The sequence below is a fragment of the Mus musculus genome, chromosome 4, assembly GCF_000001635.26.
Source record: "Mus musculus strain C57BL/6J chromosome 4, GRCm38.p6 C57BL/6J".
NCBI lineage: Eukaryota > Metazoa > Chordata > Mammalia > Rodentia > Muridae > Mus > Mus musculus.
Window position 1 is genome coordinate 154,770,148 of NC_000070.6, and position 14,479 is coordinate 154,784,626.

The 14,479-nt window shown below is 51.5% G+C and overlaps 1 annotated feature.

Annotated features, from left to right (window-relative positions):
- Positions 958 to 2,198: an enhancer, noted in NCBI's record as "VISTA enhancer mm1088". NCBI's record gives its function as "enhancer in: forebrain[4/7] | limb[7/7] | branchial arch[6/7]" and the evidence as "EXISTENCE:transgenic organism evidence [ECO:0001131][PMID:17130149]".

Consider the following 14,479-nt stretch of genomic DNA (forward strand, 5'->3'; position numbering starts at 1 on the left):
TTCACCTCTTCAAGTTGACCAGAAAGTAAGGCCAGCTCTAGGTAGAGTGAGTAGACTCTTCTCAGATCTTCTCAAACACAGCACCTTGTAAGAAGACACTTGAGTAGGGGGTTGGTGCAGAGAAGAGACTGTCAGGGCCCTGAGCCAACAAGCAGAGTGAAAGGTCACAAGTGTGTGTATGTGTGTGTGTGCATGTGTGTGTATGTGCGTGTGTGTATGTGCATATGTATGTGTGTGTGCATGTGTATGTATGTGCATGTGTGTGCATATGTATGCATGTGTGTGCATTGTGTGTATGTGTGCGTGTGTATGTATGTGTGTTCATGTGTGTTTGTGCATGTACACATGCCTGTGTGCATGTGTAGCAATGTGCATGTACCTATGCATGTGTCAGTATCAATATTGTGTCATTTGCGTGCATATGTGTCAGGTACATCCTTGTATGCATATATATGCATGTATATTATGTAGGGGTTTACACATGTATATAGATGTGTCATGTATATATATCTGTGTACATGATGGGGTATTCTGGTGTGGATTTACTAACTTGTGTTAAATGTGCACCTTGTGTCTTGTATGTGCTGCATGTATTCCCTGGCATGTGGTGCACGAGCATCTGTGTCTATGTACATGGTGTGGCATGCTTGTGTGTCTACATACATGTATCAGCCAGTGCTACATGTATTTTGTGTCTGGTGCTTGACAGAGGTGTACCTGTGTGCCTATGCTCTAACTTTCTGCAGAAAGACACAAACAGACTCTGAGTCCTCGACTGCTGTGTCACATAAGACCATTCTACTGTCTCAACCAACAGGGACTGGCAATTCCCAGGATCCTGGAACTGACTGAATAATAAAATTGGCTGCATCCTGCCTCTCTTCCCCTCCTCCATCTTAGAGAGATCCTTAATCTATTGGCTGGCATGTCCCATGCTCAGAATCACCCCCACCTCCTGTAGAGTTGCGACTTCAAGGGACAGAGCACCCCAAACTAAGCAGGATAGCCTCCAAGCAGGGATGTTTGCTGACAGGCCCGGTGGCAAGGACTCTGTGGGGAGGTTAGAAGACCATCACACTCTGCTGGAGCTTCCTGGGCCATGTGGATAAGACCAGATGCTTGCCTGGTGCCTCAGTTTCCCCCTCCCCACTGGACTCTGAAGGGGGTTCTGCATCATTGCATTCCTTTCAGAGTTACAGACCAAGTCTTCTGTGTGTCCTCACAGCCAGTGTGACCTAGAGAACATTCCTGAAGTGGGACACTCAGGGCCATCATCCCTGCACCAGCTGCCACACAAATCTACTTGTCCAAGGCGCCATCCTGAGCTGGGGTCTGGGTGAGAAGGGGCCCTGCTGCCTACAACAGTGGCCCCATCTCACCTGCCCTTCCCCCCACCATGGTGCCCCTCTCTGCTTTCTGGGGTTGTAGCTCTCGGCCTAATTATCTCGAACCTTCTGTTCGAAGACTGCTGTCCTTGCCTGATAAAAACCAGTAACTTTCAAAGCAAACTGGGTCTTAATTTTCCTTGACAGCCCTGCTTGAAGCATGCGGGCCGAGCTGGGGTTTAATTAAATGCACATTCGTATTCCAAACAAATTAAGTACAATTAAGGACTCTGAGTTATGGGTATCTATCACTCCGTGATGTTTTTGTAAAAATTACCCCATCGAGATCAAAGTCAGAGGATCTTTGCCTTAATTGCTTCATTAGGGCGCCGCGCACCAGGCTTCGCAAGCACCGGCCCTGGTGTCTCTTTGGGAATTACTCAAACGACGGCTTTCGGGGTAATTGCTTCCACATTTTTCTTCTAGAGACGTCCTGGGCTCCACGGATCAAATGCAGTAGTAGCTTGAGACGTGCGGCTACACTCTGGTCCCCGTGCCCGCGGACACAGCGTTTTGAGGTACATGCAGTGAGGCCCCACTGACCTGGCATGGAAGAGCAGCTTTTACTCTGCCACACACACACACCCACACACACGTATTCTCAGCCAGGCTAGATGGTGATCAGTAAGGGACAAGGTCCATGAGGCTAGCTCCTCATCCTGTCATCCCAGCAGCCACAGGCTCAGTCCTGGCTTCCCCACAACTGGCTATGATCGGAGGTGTGTGGTGAGCAGTCCTAACCCCGAGCGAAAAGCCTCTGGCCTGTGGCAGGAGGGGAGGACCTTGGCCCCAGCCAAACATTGACTTCTGGTTCTCCAACTTGCATCCCCTCCCCCACTCCAGTCACTGCCAGTCCTTTGGAGGGACAATCTCCTATATCTCCAGGCCACCCCAGAACCCTTCCAGAAGTGAGGAAGGCCTACCACCTGAAGCAGGGCAACACACAACTTCAACCCCAGGAAAGGGGTCATCAAATGACAATTGACATCAAAGGCTATCTTCTAGGCCCTACTTTGGTTCTGGGTAGACACAAGGAGCCAAGATAGGGTCAGTGTGGCTGGACCTAGGACCACCAGGACACCACTCTGGTGAGAATTTCAGATTTAGCGTTCCCTTGAGTGTGTCTCACCATGTCTCACTTGAGACATTCACAAACTGAGACCTGTGCCAGACCTACTCTAAGACTACCAGGAGCAACATGAGCCTGCAGGGAGGAGGAGATGGAAATGGTTTAATTGGTCTGTCCCCAGTGGAGCTAGTCCTTCTGATAGCTGCCCGGAGCACTCCAGGGGTCTGCCCATTTCACTGCCACTCTGCTCTGCCCCCTTCAGAGTTGTCCCACCCTGTGGAGCTAAGCTTAGCACCTCACCTCAGCCCCTCCACCCAGAGCAGCGTGCGGAGCCCACTTACTCTCCTGGCAGAGCCCACTCTCCGAAGCCCTGGTTCTTCCATCTACAGAAAAGGCTGGAGGACTCTGCCTGTCTCTGAGATCAGAAAGAGGTTACCCAGGGGGGGAGACTTCTAGGAGAACACCCAACTTAAGTTTCCCTTTAGACCCTACCGCACAAACTCTAATCCTCCGTGCAGAGAGACCATATTTGGAGCCCTAGAGTTGGGAGTGATCGAAGAAGAGCCCAGTTCGCCAAGTAAGATCAGTGGTGTTTGACCAAGTCTCCCACTTTACCAGGGAGGAAACAGAGAAGGTATTTGTCCCTGCTCTGCCCTGCAATCAGTGGCTTCCAGAAACTGCAACCTCCCAGTCCAGGGTCATCTCCTTGACCTCCAGCCCTCTTGGTATCCCAGGGGGTCAACAGCAGCCTCCCTCAGTAAATAGTCTACCAGAACTCTGGTGCTGTTCAGGACCAGCCCGGTCACCTCCAGACCCTGCCGGAGGCTACCCTAACTGGTAACGTGAAGGCCACTGGCCACATTGACACCTGGATAAGACAGCACTTTATGCATTAACTCTATGTCAACGTACAGTGATTTCCACGAGCCAGCTGCCCACTTACAGCATGGGTCAGGGCTGACCCGAAGCCCCCCTTGCAAGGGGAAGTCTCTGCAGGAGCAAAAGCAACACGGTCTGGGTTTACACCAAAGAAGAGGCTCAGAGTGCTGTGGTCTGTCCTGTGGTGGTGTTCAGGAACAGAAGATCATGTGAACCCCACTCCCAGATTGGTAGGTTCTATGACATCTGAACACTTGTGCTCTCCCCACAGTCATGGCAGACGCTGAGGGGAACCGCTCTCCAACGGATGAGCCCACAGTGTTCCCAGTAAGGACTGACTGCCAAGACGGGTGGAGAACTTCCCTCAGACCAGCACCTAACCCTGTCCACTGCCAAACCTCCATGTGGCAGCACCAGGCTCTGGCTGTGCCTCCCAGCAAAGGGCTGAACTAAAATGGCCAAGGAGACATGGGTCTGCAGACAAGCCCACACCCACTCCGGGTCGGAAGGCCACAGGAAAGCCACAGGAAATGCCTAGAGGCTGGTACAGGGCCAGCCTTACCCAGTCCCACTCCAGGCCTGCTAGAGCTTGTATGACCCTAATAACAGCCCACTGGGTGCCTTACTCCTCCTTCCTACACCAGACCCATGAAGCAGGTGCCCTGCTGTGTGTATGGCTCAGGATGTGGGAGTCAAAGGGGGTAAGCTGCTATGATAATCACCCAGTAAGTGAGCCGGGGGAACCTGATCCAGTCTCAAGTTCAGAACCAGGTCCCCTTACCGAACAGGTGCACATATGGGACAGGTAAAGGTGTCCCCCACTAGGGGTACATCCGGCCAAGACTCCCCAGAAAACTGAGTAGCGATGAATGCAACACAGCCTGGGACCCCTGCAGGGCTCATAACCTGCCAGCCAGAGGCTGAACTGCAACCTGCCTCTTGCAGGGCACCTTCATTGAATATGTATAGCTCTATTAGCATAGTGCAGCTCCACACCATAAACTGTTAAGTGGAAATCAAAACAGACTCCGAGGGGGGCAGGACCAGCCTAGGCCAGTTGGCTGAGGTACAGCCATAGTAGGCCATTCTCAGGAAGCTGCCCCCAGTCTCAACACCCAGCAGACATCCTATCCCCACAAGCCCTGGGCCAGGCAGGAGCTTTGACAAGACTCCTGTCTCTCCATACCTGGGTCTCTTGAGTCCTGAACTTAAGACCTAATAACCACTAGAAAACCTTGGGTGGGGGTGGGGTATGTGTGTGTGTGTTTGTGTGTGTGTGTGTGTGTGTGTGTGTGTGTGTGTGTGTGTGTGTGTGTGTAGGTTCTCTCCCTGTGCCTTGTCATTCCCAGATGGTCCCTGGGCAAGAGGGGGAGGGGAGGGGGAGGAAGGGAGAGGGAGAAGGGAAGGGAGATGGAGAGAGGAAGAGAGAGAGAGAGAGAGAGAGAGAGAGAGAGAGACCACCAGATAGTCCACTAGAAGACCAGGAAAGAGGCAGATTTGGGGCAGAACTAGATTGATTCTGGTGTGCAGGGCTTGAGGGCTCATGAGTCCAAGCAGGAAGTAGTGGTAAGCATGGGACAAGGTCTGGGATAAGTGCAGGGACCAGGGTATATGGCCTAGGAAACAATCATATTACCCTGACCTGAGCCAAGAAAATGAGATGGGAGAGGAGGACTCAGCAGCTGGGAAGACACTTTGCCTGTGGGACACAAATGTGACAGCCATGGGGCTCCCACACTGTAACAGGGGTGGCTGAGATAAGAGGAGAACCCCCATGTATATATGGGGAAAGTCATGACCCTGAGGCTCATTAGAGGGGCCTCAGTCCTTTGTAGACAGCGCTCATCAGAAAAGCCACAGAATTGGGGCTGAAGGCCAAAGCAGACACTGAAGGTGGCAGACCAGGGCTTGCTCCTGTCCGTCAGCCATTCCTCAAAGAGGACCATCCTCTGAGGTGCCCACCTGCTCTCCAGTGCTGGGCTGGTTCGGGCTGCTTTGTTCACCAATGGTGGCAGGGGCTGGCCAGGTCTGACTGCACTTTCCTGACCCCTTGAGAGATGGTCACACCATCCATAGTGCAGATTGGGATTTCACAATTGGCAGTGCCCTCCCTAGAACTGCCACTGACTTTCAGGGTCACAGCAGTCAGCCCTAAGGACAGACTAAAGGTCCTGACCAATGCTGCCTCCCTCCTGTAAGCTAAGAGGTAGGAAGGGCTAGCCAGACCCCTCCTCTAGCCAAGTGGATATCCGGTATGTACGGTACGTACGTGGGATTGGGGCGGTTGGGATGCAGGATGGGAGTATGGTGGAGGCTAGGGTTAATGAGCACCTCTTTCTGCACAGGTAAGAAGCTAAGGGCCAAGTGGATACACGTGTCTCCCATCTCCTCCTCCTGTCCCCCTTCCTCAGGCCATATGTGAAGGCTTTGGCAATGTGAGAAGCCAGGAAAGTCCCTGCTGATAGACAATGGGAAGCAGCCACGGGTAGCAGGGTGGCCTGAGGGGCAGCAAGGTCCCTGATTCTGCAGTCTACTTAGTCAATGGGCACCAGGTGTCACACAGTTAGGGGTCTTTGGAGAAGAGGCTGCAGCCGGTAGGGCTAAGAGGAGGACCCAACCTTTTTGTGGACAGGAGAATGAAGAGAGGACCAACCAGCTCTCCCACTAACGACACAGATGAGTTCCCAGAGTGGCAATAATCATATTAACCAGACTCTAGGTGTCAGGAAACCATGGTCTGACACAGCCTTTGACCACATTAAATATAGTTATGAAAACAATGGCCTGCCTGGGGCTCTATGGCCCTGTGCATGGGAGGGAGGTGTGGCCAGCAGGCCCACATGCACTGGTCCACCTCTGAGAGATACAGAAGTCAGTGGTTTGTCCCTCTGCCCATTCATCTTTCCAACCAGAAAGGCCCATCGTGCCAAGACTGGCAGTCTCCCATTACTGACACAGAAGACCCCAGCCTTGATTCCCAGAAAGGGTGAGGGTAATGGGTAGGGGTTCGAACAGCAAGGAACACAGGTAGGAAGCCAGTGGGACACAGGACCCTGAGAGTTAAAGCATAGGCCAAAGCCATCTTCACCTACAGGGATAACCTTGGCCACAGAAGCAGCCCTTCATGGCTTGGCCATGAAAATGCAAAGGGCCTCCCAGATGTACACACACACACACACACACACACACTCATGCACACACACACTCATGTACACACACTCATGCACACACGCACACACACACACATACACACACTCATACACACACATACATACACTCATACACACACATACACACACTCATGCACACACACATACACACACTCATGCACACACACACTCATGCACACACACATACAAACACACACTCATACACACACACTCATGCACACACACTCATGTACACACACTCATGCATACACACTCATGCACACACACATACACACACTCATACACACACATACATACACTCATACACACACATACATACATACACTCATGCACACACATACACACACTCATGCACACACATACTCATGCACACACACATACAAATACACTCATACACACACATACACACACTCATGCACACACACTCATGTACATACACTCATACACACACTCATGCACACACATACACGCATACACACACTCATGTACACACATTCATGCACACACGCACACACACACACGCCTGCAATCCCAGTCACTGGGGAAATGAGGCAGAAAAATCCAAAGGTCAGGGCTGGCTTAGGTACAAAGCCAGTTCAACTTAGTGATTCTCTGTCTTGAAATTAAAGTTCATGAGGGCTCAGTAGTATGGTGTTTGCCTGGTGTGAGCTAGGTTCTAGGTTAGATGATCCGCCGCAAAAATAAAAGTTAAAAAAGAAAACCAAAGGTATCTGTGAATATTCAGGACGTTCACCTGCCCACAGCCTCCAAGCAGGCACCTGGTGTAATGAGACCAAAGACCTCAGGGCACTGGTGGCAGTAGCAGGTCGTTTCCACAGATACTGATTAGTTTTTTCATTTGACTCCTGCTAGGCTACAGTATCAGGCATTAGTTACCTAGCCCAAGTCCTGTCCAGGCTAAGTGCATAGCTCACACCCATGGATGGTGCAGGCTCAAGTGCTCAGAGCTGGAGAACACCTCCCCAACCCCCTAAGCCCCAGTGAGCTCTTCCTGGATGACTTGACACACCTGCCGATATCTCGCAGGGAAGAGGCTGGGGTGGTGAATAACAAACTAGACCTTCACCAAAAACATGTCCACCCAAGTCTCTGAGAATGGCTGGAAAAAGGACTCACATATATAATTGATTAGTTAACGGTCTCCCAATCACCTTGTCCATTTTCTCTTCCTCCTTTTACTTTCTTTCCTCTTTCTTTTCTTTCTTTATCTTCTTTTCTTCTTTCTTTCTTTCTTCCTTTCCTTCTTTCTTTCTTTCTTTCTTTCTTTCTTTCTTTCTTTCTTTCTTCCTTTCTTGTCTTTGAAACAATGTGTCCCTATGCTGCTGAGGCATTGATCTGAGGTTTGATCTTGAACTTCCAGTACAGGTCTTATGTAGGGACCTGTAGCCTCCCAAATGCCTGGTGTCTTCTATACCACCCAGATCTTACCTAAGAACCTCCAAGGTAAAATACTCCCCTGGGTTTGGGGTGACTCTAGTCTGATGGTTGGTGTCCTGTGTAAAGGTAGAGTGTAGTGAGTCCTATGAGACAGTGAAGCCAGACTGGAGCCATGTAGCCAGGTGCCATGGGATATCTAGAGATGCCAGAAGCTGAAAGAGATGGCTCTCTCCCTTGGAGCTGTGGCCTATACTCCAGGACTGAAGTGCTGGAGAAAAGGAGTATCTACTACCTATTTGTATCCGTGCCATAGTTTCAAGGAACTGGCCAGCAAGGGTCCAGGCTGGTACTGAGGCTTCCAGGACCCCATGTCACGGTGCAGGTTTCTACTGACATCGGTGTCTTCCAGAAGCTCCCCAAACCACAGCCACGTGGAGAACCTTGTGGTCAACCCTACCACCACACACACACACACACACACACACACACACACCTACCTTCTCCGCTTCTTGGACCAAAGCCTTATCCTAGGAAACAGGTATCCCCAGAAGGTCCCATGTGAAGGTGACCCAGCCAGTCAATTTGGGATGGGACATCAGTGGTGGTGTTCTAAACACAGAGTGTTGACTCACTTTTTAACAAATTTATTTATTTATTTATTTATTTATTTATTTTTACTTTATGTGAGGTTTTTGCCTGCAAGTATATTTTTGCAACACACATACATGCAGTAACCTTCGAGGCCAGAAGAGGGCGTCAGAGTCCCTGAAGCTGGAGTTACAGATAATTCCTTGGGAACTGAACCCCTGTCCTCTGCAAGAGCAATTAGCAATAAACCCTGAGCTATCTTTCCAGTCCCTACTTCTTAAAAAAAAAAAATTTTTTTTTTTTTTTTACTTATATGTACTGTGCAGGGATGTGGACAGGGATATGTCCACATGAGTGCAGGTACCAGCAAAGGCCAGAAGAGGGAGACAGGATCACCTGGAGTTACAGTGAGTTGTAAGCTGCCTGGCATGGATTCTGGAAACTGAATTCCTGTCCCCTGCAAGAGCAGGATGTACTTTTATCCACCGAGCCATCCCTGCAGCCCCAGAGTGCTGACTTCTGTGCCAGAGAAGAAAGGGGCAGAATGGGAAAGATGTCCAGAGCCTGTGATGGCTAGTCCTGGCTGTGGACTTGACTGCATCTGGGATGAACTACAATCCAGAATTGGAGGGCACACCTGTGATCTAGATCTTGAGTCTGGAAGGACACAGGCTTCTGACCCAGATCTTGACATGGAGATCTTGAGGCATAGTGGCCATGCAAAGCTTAGGCCCAGGCAAGGTAGTACTCACCTTTAATCCCAGGAGACTGAGGCAAGCTTATCTCTGAGTTCAAGGCCAACCTTGGAAAAAGCAGGTTCCAGATCCAGGTGTGGTGGCACACACCTTTAATCTGGGTCACACCTTCTGCTGGAGACCTACGTAAGGACACTGGAAGAAGGAAGACTTCTTCGCCTGCTTGCACGTACTTGCCAGCACACCTGTTGGCGCCTGCTTCTTCAGGATTAAGACCAGCTAAAACAACTAGCCTCATGGACTGAGCAACTTTTGGACTTCCCGTTGTTGGGTTAATCAGACTACAGACTGTAAATCATTAAGGTAAATTCCCTTAATATAGAGAGAGATTCTGTAAGTTCTGTGACTCTAAGGATCCTTGACTAATACGGCCCCTTAACACCAGGGAGCAGAGGATGGCATCTTGCACCCCAGATAGAGTGGACAGGACAGGATAGCTCTGTCTCTCTGGGCCTGGCCAGCCACAGACACAATGAATGGAACAGGACAGAGCCAGGCAAAGTGGCTCATCCCTGACTCCCCAACATCTCTTGGCTTCTGCGTGGTTCAGGGAGCCCTGGTTTGATGCCACATCCCTGCCTGTTCCTCCTCTTCATTTCCTGAAAATGCAGTCATTTCTGAGCTCTGTCCCCCCCAGGCCTGTGACACCTTCCCTTTGTCCCCTCTCTCCCCCAGGGACATCGATTGGAAGGGAAAAGCCAGGAGTCTCGGCCAGAGCACTATTTGTTTTTCATAATGGTACCTTCTCAACCTTGAAACTAGTTTCTGTTTTGAAAATTATCTGACATCTGAAAATACGCTGATTCCAGGACAAATGCCGACCTGTGTACGGAAGACTAGGGGACTGCCAGCCAATAAATGAATTCTGGGTCTGCCGATGCAGTGACGACCATAGCAATATTCCTCCAGGGCGTGATTGGTGCCGTCCCTGTTCAGAAGCCCGTGACTCCAGATGTTACAGCACAGAGTCCTGGGCTCTAAGCTTGGCCACTTGGACCAAGAAGCCAATTCCAGTGGTCACTGACCTCTGGAAGCAAAAACCAGCTCACACAGATCACAGGGTGGGGACTCAAATTACAGGACTAAAAGTTCACACGGCACCCAGAGGGCCTATGGATGTGTTCACAGAGGAGGCAGGCAAACGCAGGGGGACGTATGGAAGTCACACGTGTACATTTGTGCATGAGGTCACAGACAAACATGCCACAGACATGCCTGTGCAATAGGAGCTCACATGTGCACCCATGTCCTCCTACACACACACACATACACACACACACACACACACACACACACACACACACGAATCCCCAAGACCACACTCCCAGCAAAACCCATCATAGCCTGGAACATTAATGAGAATGTGTTCGGTGCTGGCTCTGGCATTAGCCAGAACAGAAGCCTTCAGGGATCATCACACCAGTGAAGCCCAGCTGGGACCTATGGACCCATAGTCCTGCCAGGCACAGGCACAGGCACGGGTTCTACTTATCACAGGTACTGAGTACACAGTTGTCCTGGGAGATCCCTTCTGCCTCTCCTGCAGGAGGCTCTGCTGTCTAGGCCTCCTCAATGTATCTACCAGGTCCCTCAAATCTTCTGCAGGAGGAGTCAAGGGACACAGGACACCCAAAAGGCAGTGTACCCTCGGATCTCTGAGCTATTTTAGCAGGACCCAAGTTGAGCCAGGCCTGAGTCCAGGTGTGAAGAGCAGATGCTTGCTTAACTCAGACAGGACAAAGGGTGTGTGAGTCCCCGCGACAGCTCAGCAAAGCTACACCCCACTCCAGTCGTTCCCAGAAGCAGCTAGGTCAGACACACTTGAAAAACAGGAGGGGAAACCTTCACTACATCCTCACGCGTTCACCTAGCCCGGCACAGGCTAGCGCCCATTTGCTATTTTAAGGCCATTGGTGCCTTGGCTGAACCGCTCAATGTCACCAGGAGCCGGGTGGGGGGAGGAGGGCAGAACCTTCAGAACTAATGTCAATTTTCTGCATCAAATATTTTGATAATTAAACAAAGCTGATCAAGAGAGGCAAGCAGCACGGCTCCGAAGCTCAGGAAGCAGAGGCCATTAAATAGAGGGGCCAGAAAGCGCCTGAGGCGGCAGCCCCAGATTAATGGCTTGGCGGTAATAGATTTTCCCAAGCTCAGCCGCACGGGGCAGCGTGGGGGCAGGAGGGGCCGGGTGTGCGGGAAGGCCAGTCAGGAAGCAGGGACAGTAAATCAAGGTACCCATGGCAGATACGGGGCTGGCTGTGGGCAGTGACCCACCCATCCTGGTCTGAATGTTCCTCCTCCTGGGTGACAGGCACTGACATCCAGGGCTGAGGTTGGCCCTTCAGACCCACAGCAGGTCTCTCCTGCAGTTTGCATTTGCAGCATAAGTGGTTCTATGTGGACAGCCGCGCCCCCCGCCCCCGCCCTCGCCCAGCTCTGGCCTCCAGCAAGGTTTGCACCACACAAAACAGTGGAGTGCCCCATGCCTTAGGCAAAGGACCCCATGCTCCTGCCTCTGTCTTCTGGGCGAGGCCGAGGAGCAGAATCCAACCAGATGTGGCTGGCCTAGATGAACATCCTAGATGCCTTTATGTCTACACAGCTGTGAATCTTCAAGACAGAGGAAGGAAGCAGTTTGGGCCTTTGGGTGCCTGATACGATCACACCACGGGCGTGGGTTAAGTTTGCAGTGTTTTTCCAGGCCTGGGGAAAACTTGGGGTTAATGAAACCCAGTTCTCCTGGCCAACCCTGCCCCCACATAGCAGCTGACCTGGGGAGAGTGCAGATGGGTAGAAGGTCCCCATGTGGCAGCAGCCCCAAACCATGTAAGAGACTGGCCCTGACCTCTGCCGGCATCAGTGGGTACCACAAAGCCGCCATGCTGTTGTGGACTCTCTGCTTAAAGGGGCTATGGAAACTCTGCCCATCTCTTAGAGAGCTTGCCTGGCTCAGGGCTCTCATCTGTAGACACTGGGTTCCCTTGGTCCCTAAGGTTTTAAGTATACAATGAGGATACCTCATGTTTCGTGTTTACCGGGGCTGGAGAGCTGAGAATGAGCAAGTCAGGGAAGCAGTAGGAGCTTGGCGGAGAGTCAAGGATGCGTGCTGTCCGCACTGCCATCTAAGCTTCTTCCCTCACGGGGTACAGAGAAGCCAGGTGCCACGCTAAGGAGCAGCTGATTCCAGTCCTGGAAACATAGCCCACAAGCTGCCTGCTGGCCAGCAAAAAGGGAAAGATGTGGAGAGCCCAGTCTTGGCAACTGCGTCCCTTAAGGTATCAGCAACAACATGACTTCAGGAAATAAAAATTCAATGGGTTTGGTGAGCAGAGCCCTGAAAATCCAGGAGCCAGAGAGTCTCCTCAGCTTCAGCTACGATAGGCTCTGGAGCAGAGCAGGCCCCTCTTCACAGCCAGGCTGTGGCCCCAAGAACTTCATCCAGGCCAGACAAGACCCCCCACAATTTCCCTATCAGTACTTAAACTACTCAGGCCCTGTATTCCCACAGTCAGAGTGTCTTGGGCAGTAAGACTAGACAAAGGACGGTTGCCTCAGCTTCTCCAAGTGACCTTGCTGAGTAGTCAGCCGTGCTGGTAATATTGCAAACTCTCGGAGGCTCTCTATCTGCATAAGCCTGTGAATATCATGTCAAGGCTACTGTTAAGAACCATGAACAATCAGGTCCTAGTCTGGCTGGCCCCAGATCCTAATCCCTACCCTTCTTAGAAGCCCATGTAAGCAGATGTGTCTACTGGTCCTTCTATCGGGCCATGTGTAACTCTCTGTGCTCCACTCTAGACAGAAGCCCTAGGTATCCCTCCAGGCTCTGCAGCATGATGCTACTACTGAGCTACACCCAAGGTCTCACAGCAGACACCACAGCCTCAGCAGCAAAGGAGTGCTGCTGAGTGACCGTTTCTATTGGTCTAATTAGAATCGACTTTCCCAAACGCAGGCCAGCTCTTAGCCTGGGATGGTGTTGGAAGCCAGACAGATGAGAAGCACTAGGGACACTGATGTGAAAGCTCACATATGTGTGTTGCCTACCAGGCTGGAGCTTGCCGAAGCATGCCCTTGCATCTGGTTCCAGGAGCTGGGCTGCTAAACCAGAAGAGGAGGAGGGTAAGTGGTCCTAGAGGTAACTGCATCCAACACATGCTTAAGCTAACCCCACATCTCCAGGCCCTTTTATGCTGGTGGTTCAGGATTTCATTGCAGCAGGTCAGACTAGATGAGTTCATCTGTGATCACCCAGCCTGCAGGACAGAAACCACACTCATAGTCCAGGGCCTTTGCCCCACACCCCATCTCCCAATCCTTGAACCTCTATAAGGTCAAAGCCATGGTCATCCCGTGCCCTTATGGAAATTATCCTCTCTTCCCTATTCCCCTTCCCTGCCTCCAATACCAACTACTGTAAACAAGGCCTCAGAGCCTACAGCTAGGGCTATACCGTGGCAGTCATCCCAGGACCTTCCTAGACCTGAGTACAGAGGAGATGCCCTCCACGGGAGCCACTGGGATGAGGAGACACTGCTGGAGGCTTCCACTGTGATTACTGCCACCAGCCCCTGCTCAGTTCCGTCTCCTTTGGCTCTCATCCTGCAGATAGGACAGTCCCTGGGAGAGGATAGCAAGCCTCACACTGGAGTCTGACCTTGGGAACCTCTGTACCTGGCTGCAGCATCCAATCCCTGAGCCTCCGTTTCCTTTTGCACATGGGCTCAGGATCTACACGGAAGAGGCTCTGCCGGAGGAAGCAAGGGTGTGTGGTGATTACCATGTGTGGCGATCTGAATGTGGTGTCCTCCATCTGGAGCATTGGAGTGCTTGGTCCCCCAGTGGGTGGCACTCCCTGGAATCACTAAAAGGTGTGTAGTTCCTGAGAGGGTACGTCATGGAGGGTGGGTTTTGAGAGCTTGCGCCATTTCAAGCTGTTCTGTTTCCTGCCTGTTTCTGCTTCCGGATAAGAGCACTCAGCTCTTCCCGCCATGGCACCTGGTGCCTGCTGCTCCACTATCCCTCCTCGGTGATGGTGATGGATTCTTACCCTCTGGGACTGCCATCCAAGTAAGCCCTTCCCCCTGTGAGTTGCCTGAGTCACGGGATTTTATCACTGTAATAGACAAGTAGCTAAGACATTGTGCCAGGATCATAGCAGGATTCTCCTACCAAAGGTCCCTGGGGATGCAGTGGGCAGGAAGGGACCTACAGACAATTCCTCCTCCACTC